At 40.8% G+C, this 10,209-nt stretch overlaps 1 protein-coding gene across 1 annotated transcript in view; it reads right to left on the bottom strand.

The window, feature by feature from the left end:
- LOC101478940 (mitogen-activated protein kinase kinase kinase 12) overlaps positions 1-9,196 on the bottom strand; it is a 28,277-nt gene extending 19,081 nt beyond the window's left edge. The window contains exon 1 of the mRNA XM_004547716.5: positions 9,063-9,196. The gene's annotated coding sequence lies outside the window, so the exon portion shown is untranslated. The remainder of the gene's footprint in view (positions 1-9,062) is intronic.
- Between the last annotated feature and the right edge of the window lie 1,013 nt (positions 9,197-10,209).

Raw genomic sequence — 10,209 nt, forward strand, 5'->3', positions numbered from 1 at the left:
AGTAACGCTGAAGGGTATCGCGTGTTTTAGATACAAGCCGTCAGCCTGCACAGTGACAGCTTTTAAGAACGATACTCGATGGGGATCCCATTTACTTTTAAAATAATTACACAATAGATTTGGAATTCAGATTGCCTGGCAAATTACACCTCCAGAACATAAACTCTTTCTGCATATATATATTAAAACGAAAATCAAACTTCTAAAGAGCAGTTGGACTACAGAGGTACTGTGGCGTCCATCCAAAAAGCTGATGTAAAAATGCAGCATTGTTTGGCAACATGTATCATAATCTGTAGGAGGGAATTAAGAGACTCCTGCAGTGAAGAATGTCAAGAGGAATGTCATGTGTGTGCACGTGCGCATGCACGGCTCTGCTGCTGAATATACAGTATGTTTTTTGAGGCCTCGTGCCAAGTGGACACAGATTGTCCAAGTCCGGTTAGGAGGAAGGTGGTAGGGTATACGTGTGTGTGTGTGGCGGGATGTAGACTAGAGAATGAGGGGGAGGGTTGCTTCTGGCTTACTTGAAAGGCTATTTATGGATCCTCATCGAGAGGCCCTTGTGTTACTCATTGTCACTTTCACTCACACGTAGCTGAATAGGTGGCTCATCATTAAAGCTCACTCAACTCTGCTGCTGAAGGCAAAGTTGAACATAAGAAGCAAAGATGATTTTTACTTTGCTTCATCATCGTGTTGACTGGAAGCCAACAGCAGAGCGGCAGACATTTTTGGAGTTTTCTAATGACTGAAGAAAGATGTGTGTCTGCATTTTTGTGCACCTGTGCCAATGTGCACTGCGGAGTGACTTCTTCCCGTTTGTTGGGGGAGGCTGATATTGGACAGCACTTTCATTAATCAGGTTGTCAGTACTGTTTGCTTCATCCATATTGTATGTCGATGGGATTCATTAAGATTGGCACCAACCGGCATTGATGTGCGATGGGAGGGTGTTGCAAGTGGGTGGGGGGAGTCTCCATCCCAACAAGATGATCTCACCTCCTGTCTGCAGCTCGGGAAAAAAAACAAAAAAAACCCCCAGCTTTCATTCATGAAGTCCATCCATTCACACATGCGCGTGCTCAGACACATGCACACAAACACACACACATACAACCCAACGTGTCTCCTAATGGGATGCCGAGGAGACAGTTGTGCCAATGAGGCAATATTCAGGTGAGATCACTGCCGGATGCCGTGGCTCCTCTTTCCATTTCAAAACTCTAAAGGATGTGTGTTTGATACCTTTTATAAAACTCACCCACCATTGTGCAACATCCTTAGAGAGGGAACAAAAACAGTGGAAACTAATGTGCGACAAGCAAGCAGTTGTTTACACATCCAGTAAACAATGAACACCATTAATGTCTTATTGCACATTTTTGATCTCTTATAACTACATGCCACAAGACGTTTCACCAGCTGTGACTGTTTTCTATTTGTCACCAGTCTGACTGAAAATTCACTGTCTGCTGAACGATACTGTGAGAATTACCAGAATGAACCAAAACAAATCTGAAATTAGTCGTAAGGCTCGATGAAGTTAAGCTAAGTTGGTGATTCAGGTGATTTCCTTCAGGTTTAACATTGTGACAGATCCCTTTTCACAAAATTTGGCATATTTAATCTTTATATACTGTTCATATTTCAAGACCTCACAACAGTTGGTAACATTTTTGGCCCAAATCACAAATTTCCCCATACTATACTTAATTTTAAACTGCAGGTCTACTTGGAGTGTCTAAATAGCCACTGTCATACTAATAAATTGATTATTAATCCTTTATTGACCTTTCAGAGGCAGGTAAAGTTTCTTTTTGAGGTTTTACAATGCTTATTTTTGAGAAAAGGCATCCGAAGTACACCAAAGTGCTTTCCAGTAAAATCATGATACAGATAAAAATCACAATATAAAATATAAATTACAGATATAAATAAAATATACGTATAACCATCAGGCTGCATCCACACTGGAAGTGATTCACGGTGACGTAGTAAGTCATTCACTTGCTACGTCGCTGTGCTACCATCACCGGTGGTTATTTTGTGACTGAGGGCAAAATTACCGACGATGAAGCCAAGTGGGCGGGACCTAAGATCCATTTTTCTGGATAGTGCTGGATACCAATGACTGACATATGACTTGGTAGTAAATACATTAGGGGGTTACCTAGGCAACTGGAGCCTGGAATGTCTGCAAATAACCAGCCTACGCTTCAAAACGATAAGTGGAGAGAATTGCTTCCAGTGTACGCAAGCTTTACAACAACTAAATGCTGCTGTGTCATTAAAAAAAAAAAAATCTTCCTAACTATCATCTACAATACTGTGCATACGTCTTGAGCCACCACTAGTTTCTTTATGTTTTGCTTCCAAGATATCGGGCTTTGTTGCTCTTGAGCAACAGGCCAAATTACACAAGAACTGGACTGAAAATAAGAAGGAATGCGGTCAGGTGAGACTTCCAGCTGTGAGTGTCTACAGTCATCTGTAAAACACAGTGGAGACACTCATGGTTTGGGCTTCATTTTAGTCAGTGGTGTTGGGGAGATCAAATTATGAACACAGAAATGTAACATTAGATTTTTATCCACAATGCAGTATCATCTGCAATGCATCTGATTGACAACAGTTACATTTTACAGCAATGACAATGATTCCAAACACCCTGCCAATGCATATGCAAAGCATACCTGAACAGAAAAACACAATGTAACACTATCGGTCATGGACTGGCCTCCCCAGAGTACTGACCTCGACGATATTGAAAGTGTAGAATCATCTTGACAAAGGAGTGAAACAAAAGGCAGAAACATCCAAAGAAGAGTTTTAAATGTCCTCCAGGAAGCTTCATAAGAGAGTTCAGGGTGTGTTAAAGAATAACAGTGCTCATACCAAATATTCACTCTTCAGCTTATTAGAATTGTGCAGACTATGTTTTTGACTTAAATACCGTATTCGCATTTATGTTTGCACGTTTCAATAAATTGCTGCAACTTTTCCTAGCAAAATATAAAAAAATGAGGGGTGGCTCAAGACAATAGCTATACTTACAATACAACATAAAAATATTCAGAGCAGTGGTAAGCAACCATTCAAGGTAAGTTCTTACTGAAGCAGCAACTCAGGTGTCTTTATAATCTTATTACTCTCCGACTCCTCTTTAAATCTCAGCTAGCTTTCAAACTCCAATTCCATCTACACTAAAAGTTGAACATTTTGACTTGGAAACCCACAACCCCAAAACAAACAAAAAAAAACCTGCACTTGTTGCAACAGAGCATCACTGATGTTCATGTTAGAGTCACGTGGTCACTGGATTCATCTCAGTCTGCTATTCGCTGCCTTTTCGTTCCGTCGTTGGTCTCCACCAACTCTGTGTGAAATCCCTGGCCATTTAGCAGCTTCATGCATGACTATGCTCACTAGTTAGGTGTTACGTTGCTGTTTGATGCTGGTCAGATGGCGTACAGTGGATTTGAAAACAAGAACAGCATAGAAGGATCTGTCACAAACACACCCTTTCACATAGATAGCCACGTTATCCATGGTCATTATTAACAGTCATGTAAATACACAGTATAGATTCTTTAAATTCAGAGACCACTATTGTAAATAGGTTTAGGAGGTGTCTTGCACAACTAAGGAAACATAGTTAGGTTTTAAAATATGCTAATCCAACATTTAGATCAAGCAATGCTTTGATCTCCAAGGGAGATTAGAGATGTGTCTGATTTCCCTTTGAAACCTCTGCGAAGCGAGAAGGCAGCCAGCCAGCATGCTGCTGAGAGCCTCTGGCAGCGGCCCAGTCAGGAGAGGGTTAATAACAATAAAGGGGAGGTTGGAGAAGCCTTCCTGAAAGTCACATGGTCTGTGCTGGGAAGGGTGGGGTAGGGGGGGTTAAAAGATTGGAGGGAGGGCTGCTGGAGATGAGAGGGGGAGGAATCTGGAGCATGTTGCCGTAGAAACAGAATCCTCAGTTGGCCAGTGTGAAGTCAGAGGCGTAATTCTGGGTGGTGACTGCAGTTAGATGCTGCTGCTGCTGGTGGTGTGAGGTGGGTGGGTGGATGGGAGGGTGACTCACACTGGAGAACGCACTCTGCATTCTAATGGATGGACACACGTGTATGCACACATACACACACCTTCGTTAGCTATCGTCACCTTCAATTGTCAGTATCTTCTTATCTTAGCATCTCCTCTTTTATCCTGACTTCCTTTGCTAATTTATATAATGGATCAGCGTTATCTCGCTATTTCTGACCATATAATTATTTCATTATGTGCTGGAAAATCCATTAGTATACGTTTTGTTGGCTCTACTTGCATGTGTTGATAAAGGGCATCTATTACGGGGAACTAACTGCTCAGACAGGCAAGTAAACTATAGCCATGTAATTGTTGACGGTATAATTGCACAGCACACGTAGCAATTAAAGCGATAATATGTGTAAACCATGCTCAAGATTATCATTGGATTAACTACACTTCCCAAATACCCTTGGGAGTTTAGCAGCTCACCAGCTGTTAAAGGGGGACTGTTAATAATTATGTTGATGATTTTATGCTGTTTTATTTTTGAGGTGTTTTTTTTCCCTCTCCTTTTGGCTGCAGGGGAGTTAGTTTGTATCTCATTATATGAAGCTTATGTTAATGAACTTTGTCTCTTAGGATGCTGGACAATAACACATAAGAAGCAATATTAAACAGATACATATTTTCTCAGTGCACAACCTGAATCCTAACATACATATGAATCTGAATTTATACACTAATAAATTAATATTGAAATATTAAATATGAATAATTTAATATTGTGTTTTTAATCTTGAATACAATCAACATTAGGTTGTTTGGATTAACTTTAATCCACAGCTTTAGTCGGTAATGAGACGTGTAGTTTAAAGCATAATATATACGTTATATAAATGTTTTCACCACACCCCTTTTCTCTTATGTTCACTTTTTAACAAACCAAGCAAAACATCAGATTTTCTACCGATCACAACAGCCACTGCAGTGCTGTAGCACTGCTGGATGTGACGTCCACTTGTCCAATAGCAAATAATGGTCCTTTGATTGAAAGCTGCTTTGGTCTTCCTTTTAAGGAAAGCCAAAGCAGGTTCATTTCCCATCAATGCAGCATGTAAAGCTGGAAGCAGCAGATCACAGGCACTGTGACGTTTTCTGGGTCACCACCCACAACTGTAACTCATGGTTTGAGACAAGCCAATGGGGAACAGTAAAGCTGGGTGGTCAGCAGTATAACGAGGCTGGGTAAGAAAAAAAAAAAACTTAATCTTGTTTATTTGAGTTTTTTGTGACCATGACTCATTTCTTTTCTGGGAACAGGTAGAGGCAGCTGTGCCCCATGCACAAGTCAAGAAACTGGATTTTCTCTTTTTGATTTAAAATTTCCTTTCAGAGATTTGCTGTGATTTTGGCATTGGTAACAATGAAAAAACCCCACATCTGCTTTAATTGTCTGTCCTCAATAGTTACTGTTTCTTCTCGATTGCTTTACGTCAGAAATATAATAACTATAATATAATATAACAAAATAACTCATCTTCTGCGTGTTCTTGCCATGTTGATTGGAAACAAGTTATTCTGAAAGAATAACTTTGGAACCCATTACATTTTGCCAAAAAAGGAGTTCTTGCAAAAGTATTCTTTAATCCATTAATATTAATTTTGCTACAAAGTACAGCACTATGAAAAAGTCTTTCTTTATATTTTACATGTATACTTTCTCTTATATTTTGCATTTTGCACCACACTTGTTTGTATTTTTTAAAAGCGATCTTGATCAATAGTTTTCAGCCTTTCTGACGCTTTTCAAAGTTTTTCTTTGGATGGACATTGGCTGCTTTTTCACTCATTTTCAATCCAGTCCTTGTCCTTGACCATTTTCAAGTTTTTGCTTGCTTGTTTGTTAAATCCCATAATACAAATCACTAAAGCATAAAAATGCACGTAAGATGAACCACTGTTTTATCTACACATAACAGAAAACTTAGCAAAGAACCAATTTTAAATTGTATTATTAGGCACTCGGTTACTTGCAGCCTGTAACAAAGACAGAATTTGTTCCCCTTTCTTTAGTCAAATATGACACTATAGAAAGATTACACTTTTGACAGGCATCCATCTATCCATCCATCTTTTTCCGCCTTATCTGGGGCCGGGTCGCGGGGGCAGCAGCTTAAGCAGAGAAGCCCAGACCTCCCTCTCCTCAGCCACCTCCTATGGCTTATCCGGGGGAACACCAAGGCGTTCCCAGGCCAGCCGAGAGATATAATCTCTCCAGCGTGTCCTGGGTCTGCCCCGGTGCCTCCTCCCGGTGGGACATGCCTGGAACACCTCACCCAGGAGGCGCCCAGGAGGCATCCTTGTCAGATGCCTGAACCATCTCAGCTGGCTCCTTTTGATGTGGAGGAGCAGCGGCTCTACTCTGAGTCCCTCCCGGATGGCTGAACTTCTCACCCTATCTCTAAGGGAGAGGCCAGCCACCCTTCGGAGGAAGCTCATTTCGGCCGCTTGTATCTGCAATCTCGTTCTTTCGGTCACTACCCACAGCTCGTGGCCATAGGTGAGGGTAGGGACGTAGATCTACCGGTAAATTGAGATCCTCGTTTTTACACCCAGCTCCCTCTTCACCACGACGGACCGGTGCAGCTGCGGCTGCAGCGCCAATCCGTCTGTCGATCTCCGGCTCCCTTCTCCCATCACTTGCGAACAAGACCCCGAGATACTTGAACTCCTCCACTTGGGGCAGGAACTCATCCCGACCCAAAGTGGGCACTCCACCCTTTGCCATTTGACAGGCATGAAATCATATTTTTGCAACAACAAGATGATTCCCAAAGCACTCTTATGTGATGTGACAGAAAACCTGGTGTATCACATCATGAGGTGCAGTGCGTTCTCAAAAAATTTGAGGAGCCTGAATAGGACAATAAAGAAGTGGCAGACCTATAAAACTCTTCTTCAGATGGAAAGTTTTTCCATTTTTCAGCATGATAATGCAGCAGTCACCAAATACACGGGTACATGGGTTATGGTAATTACCTACTTGACCAACTCACACATTAGCTGTATTAAGAATCACTAATTTAACTGAAAAAAGGAGTCCCATAAAACTATGATGGAGTTAGGTCAGGAGTGAGCTGTCCGTGGTACTGTTTAGAGGCTACAAAATCCAAAAGCAATAATGCACCAAATACACTCAGTAGACCTGGCAGCATGGACAGAAATAAGACTATGCTTAAATGTTCACAGGCAAAAACAAAACAAAAACACAACAAAATAACTAAATTCATTGCAAATGTTTAGCCTTGTGATATCCCTCCCAGGGTTTACCCTGCCTTTTGCCCTATGACTATGGATGAACGGACAATTGGACGTTTTATTTTTCCATTTATACTGAAACAGCTGAATGTCTTCTTGGCACAGGATGGTAAATGCCAAAAATTTATTTCTATACATTTTTCTGATCCCAGAAATACACTCATTTAACCTTTTGATCACTGTGCTTTTCCCTGAAATGAGAACATAAAGGATCGGACTGTTTTTTTCCCCACTTTCAAAACAGACTGATAGGCATAACTTCTTAATTAATCCCGTTCTTTCATTCATTCACTTTTAGTACCACACATATAGAATATTTAATAAAGCTCCCTTCTGAATTTTGTTATGAACAATAAGAAGGAGTTGATAGCTAACATTTCTGAACACAAGAATTACATCAGAAAAAATGATGAGAGGTCCCCTACAGCCAGACATTTTCAGTTAGCTGGAGGGTCAGTGGTTACGGGGAATGGTGGTTGGGCTGTTGAAAAGAGTTGTTGACAGGGAAGGGAAATCATCAAAGGGAAGCCCATTGGATATATAACAGTGTATCCTGGAGGATTAAATGAGGAATTGTTGTTGTCCTGTTTTTTACGATTATTATATGTAGTGGATGGGTTCCAAGGACCTCTAGTAAACTGACGTATATTGTTCCATATAATGTTTTTTTAAGGTGTTCATGGACTACTAGATGTATATTTGATCTTTCTATTGAATCCGACAGACTGTATCATCTAAGATATTTTGTTCCTGTTATGGGAAAGGTGTTTTTAAATTCATTTCTTCTTTTGTGAGGTTTGGCTTTATATCCAGCTATATATGTGATGTTATGTACGAATAAAAATACGTATACAAATAAATATAAATCCACTACTGAGCAGGTTCCTGTGTGTCCCAGTGCTTTATTGCTGGTGATGTCCACATATGCAGAGGAAAGCCATTGACAGAAGCGCGTCCATTTTTTCTTATTGCCATTTTATACTAAGTAGTTTAACAGCATATAAAATAGTATTATATATGCAATTGTGAGTGCTTAAGTTCTATTAACAGTATGGCAGTTTAATGATTTGGAGGTGAGCACGACGTTTGTTTTTCTTTGTTTTCTGTTTGTCTCATATCCTTTAAATCTCTCCGAGTTGAGCTCCGTTTCTCCGAGACACTTAAAAAAAATCCCTCGTAGTCTTCCATAAAATACAAGTTGTGTATTTTGACGAATAACATCGGGGCTTCAGAGGAAATACATAGAATGATGGAGTGTGGGCGTCGACTTCTTAAGTCCCTTTACAGGAGAAACCCTACACCGGCCTCTCTGTGGACTCCCCCACTCCAAGTCAATGTTTATCGATTTCATTAGGCTGAAATAAAGACTTGCCAATGTGCCCGCTGAACTGGTGATACAGACGATGAAGCAACTTGGTTAAATGACCGAGACACAGCGCCACCTGGTGGTTCTACGTCAGACTAACATCGCAGCAAATATTCTCTGACTGTATTTACCGTTTTAAATGTGTCAGGCTTCATGACTCTTTGTGCCGATATTTGGGGAACATCTGCATTGCAAAGCAGCTGCAGTATGAATTGATGCCAGTGAGACATTTGCGTGCGATCGTTAAAACTGGACAGGAAGAATATATTACCGACATCGGAAGAATGAATGAGGCTCTGCAGGAAGCAGGCTGTGCCTTCATAACGCTAATACAAAAGCCTACCTTTTGCAGGCTTGCTGTTTGGTTTCCGCTGGTAGATCGGTTTGTAAAGCAGGAAAGTGCAGCTGTTTTTCACACGGGAAAGCCCTGAAACCGCGCTACCTCCGTTCAGCCCTGCTGCTACTACTGGGGTCCCATCTGGCTAATTACCTTGTCAATAAACCTTGAAGGTAATACCGCGAGAACGAGAGTTGGGGGTGAGCGCTGATCCTGACCCTCACTAATTATCCCATCCCAATTCCAGCACGGCAGGAAAAACAGTCCAAGGCAATAACTCAAGGTTTCAATATTATTCATGCACGTGTCCATTCATATTAAAAACCTGTCACTGTATTGCAGATTTCATTTAAAAAGGAACAACATTACAGTTTTTGCCCATCAAGGTGTAAAAAACAGTGTAGAACAAAGCTGACCAGGAAAATGTTTATTTGCATTCATATTTATATGTCTTATGCACATTTCTAATGCACTAACTTTTTTACTGTGCTGAGACTCTTTTGTTGTCACGTGCATCTTTTTTGTTGACATTATCCTTGAGATGGAAAGTTGACAGTGATTGGATGTAATATAGAAAGACACACACCCATGAGCTTTCACACTGCCTGTCAGGACAAACACTAAGCCATCAATCTCCAAAGATGACTTTATCTAACTCTAAACCTTTTCTTGTGTCATCCCAGCAGGAACAGTGGCCTAAATAAGTGTAAAAGGGAAAAAACCCCAAAAAGGTTTGTAACCACCAAGACCTCAGGTTGCACTAAAAATGCACAAAGCTGTGAATAGGTGAAAATAAGACAAAATGGACTTTCACCTCATCCAAGAGGTGTTTTTTTTTTAGTTTAAAAATAACTGATGGAGAGTCCCAAGTATTTAATACGTAGTGGATGCGTCAACCTGGAGGAGATCCTAAGGGATAACCCAGCTAGGTGTTAAATACCTGGAGTCTCCATCAGTTGTAGAACTGAAGATTCCTCTTGAATGAGAGATACAACGTCTTCACAGACAAAAAGTGCACAGCCTGTCGCAGTGTCTGTGTTGCTTTTTATTTAATCTTCTTGTTCTATTGGTTCTTCAACCTGTTTTCCTCCTGCCTACATCTCCATCTTCAGGATCCACTGAACAGTGTACACTATCCCTCTTCTGTACATGT

Source organism: Maylandia zebra, linkage group LG5 (genome assembly GCF_041146795.1).
Source record: "Maylandia zebra isolate NMK-2024a linkage group LG5, Mzebra_GT3a, whole genome shotgun sequence".
Lineage (NCBI taxonomy): Eukaryota > Metazoa > Chordata > Actinopteri > Cichliformes > Cichlidae > Maylandia > Maylandia zebra.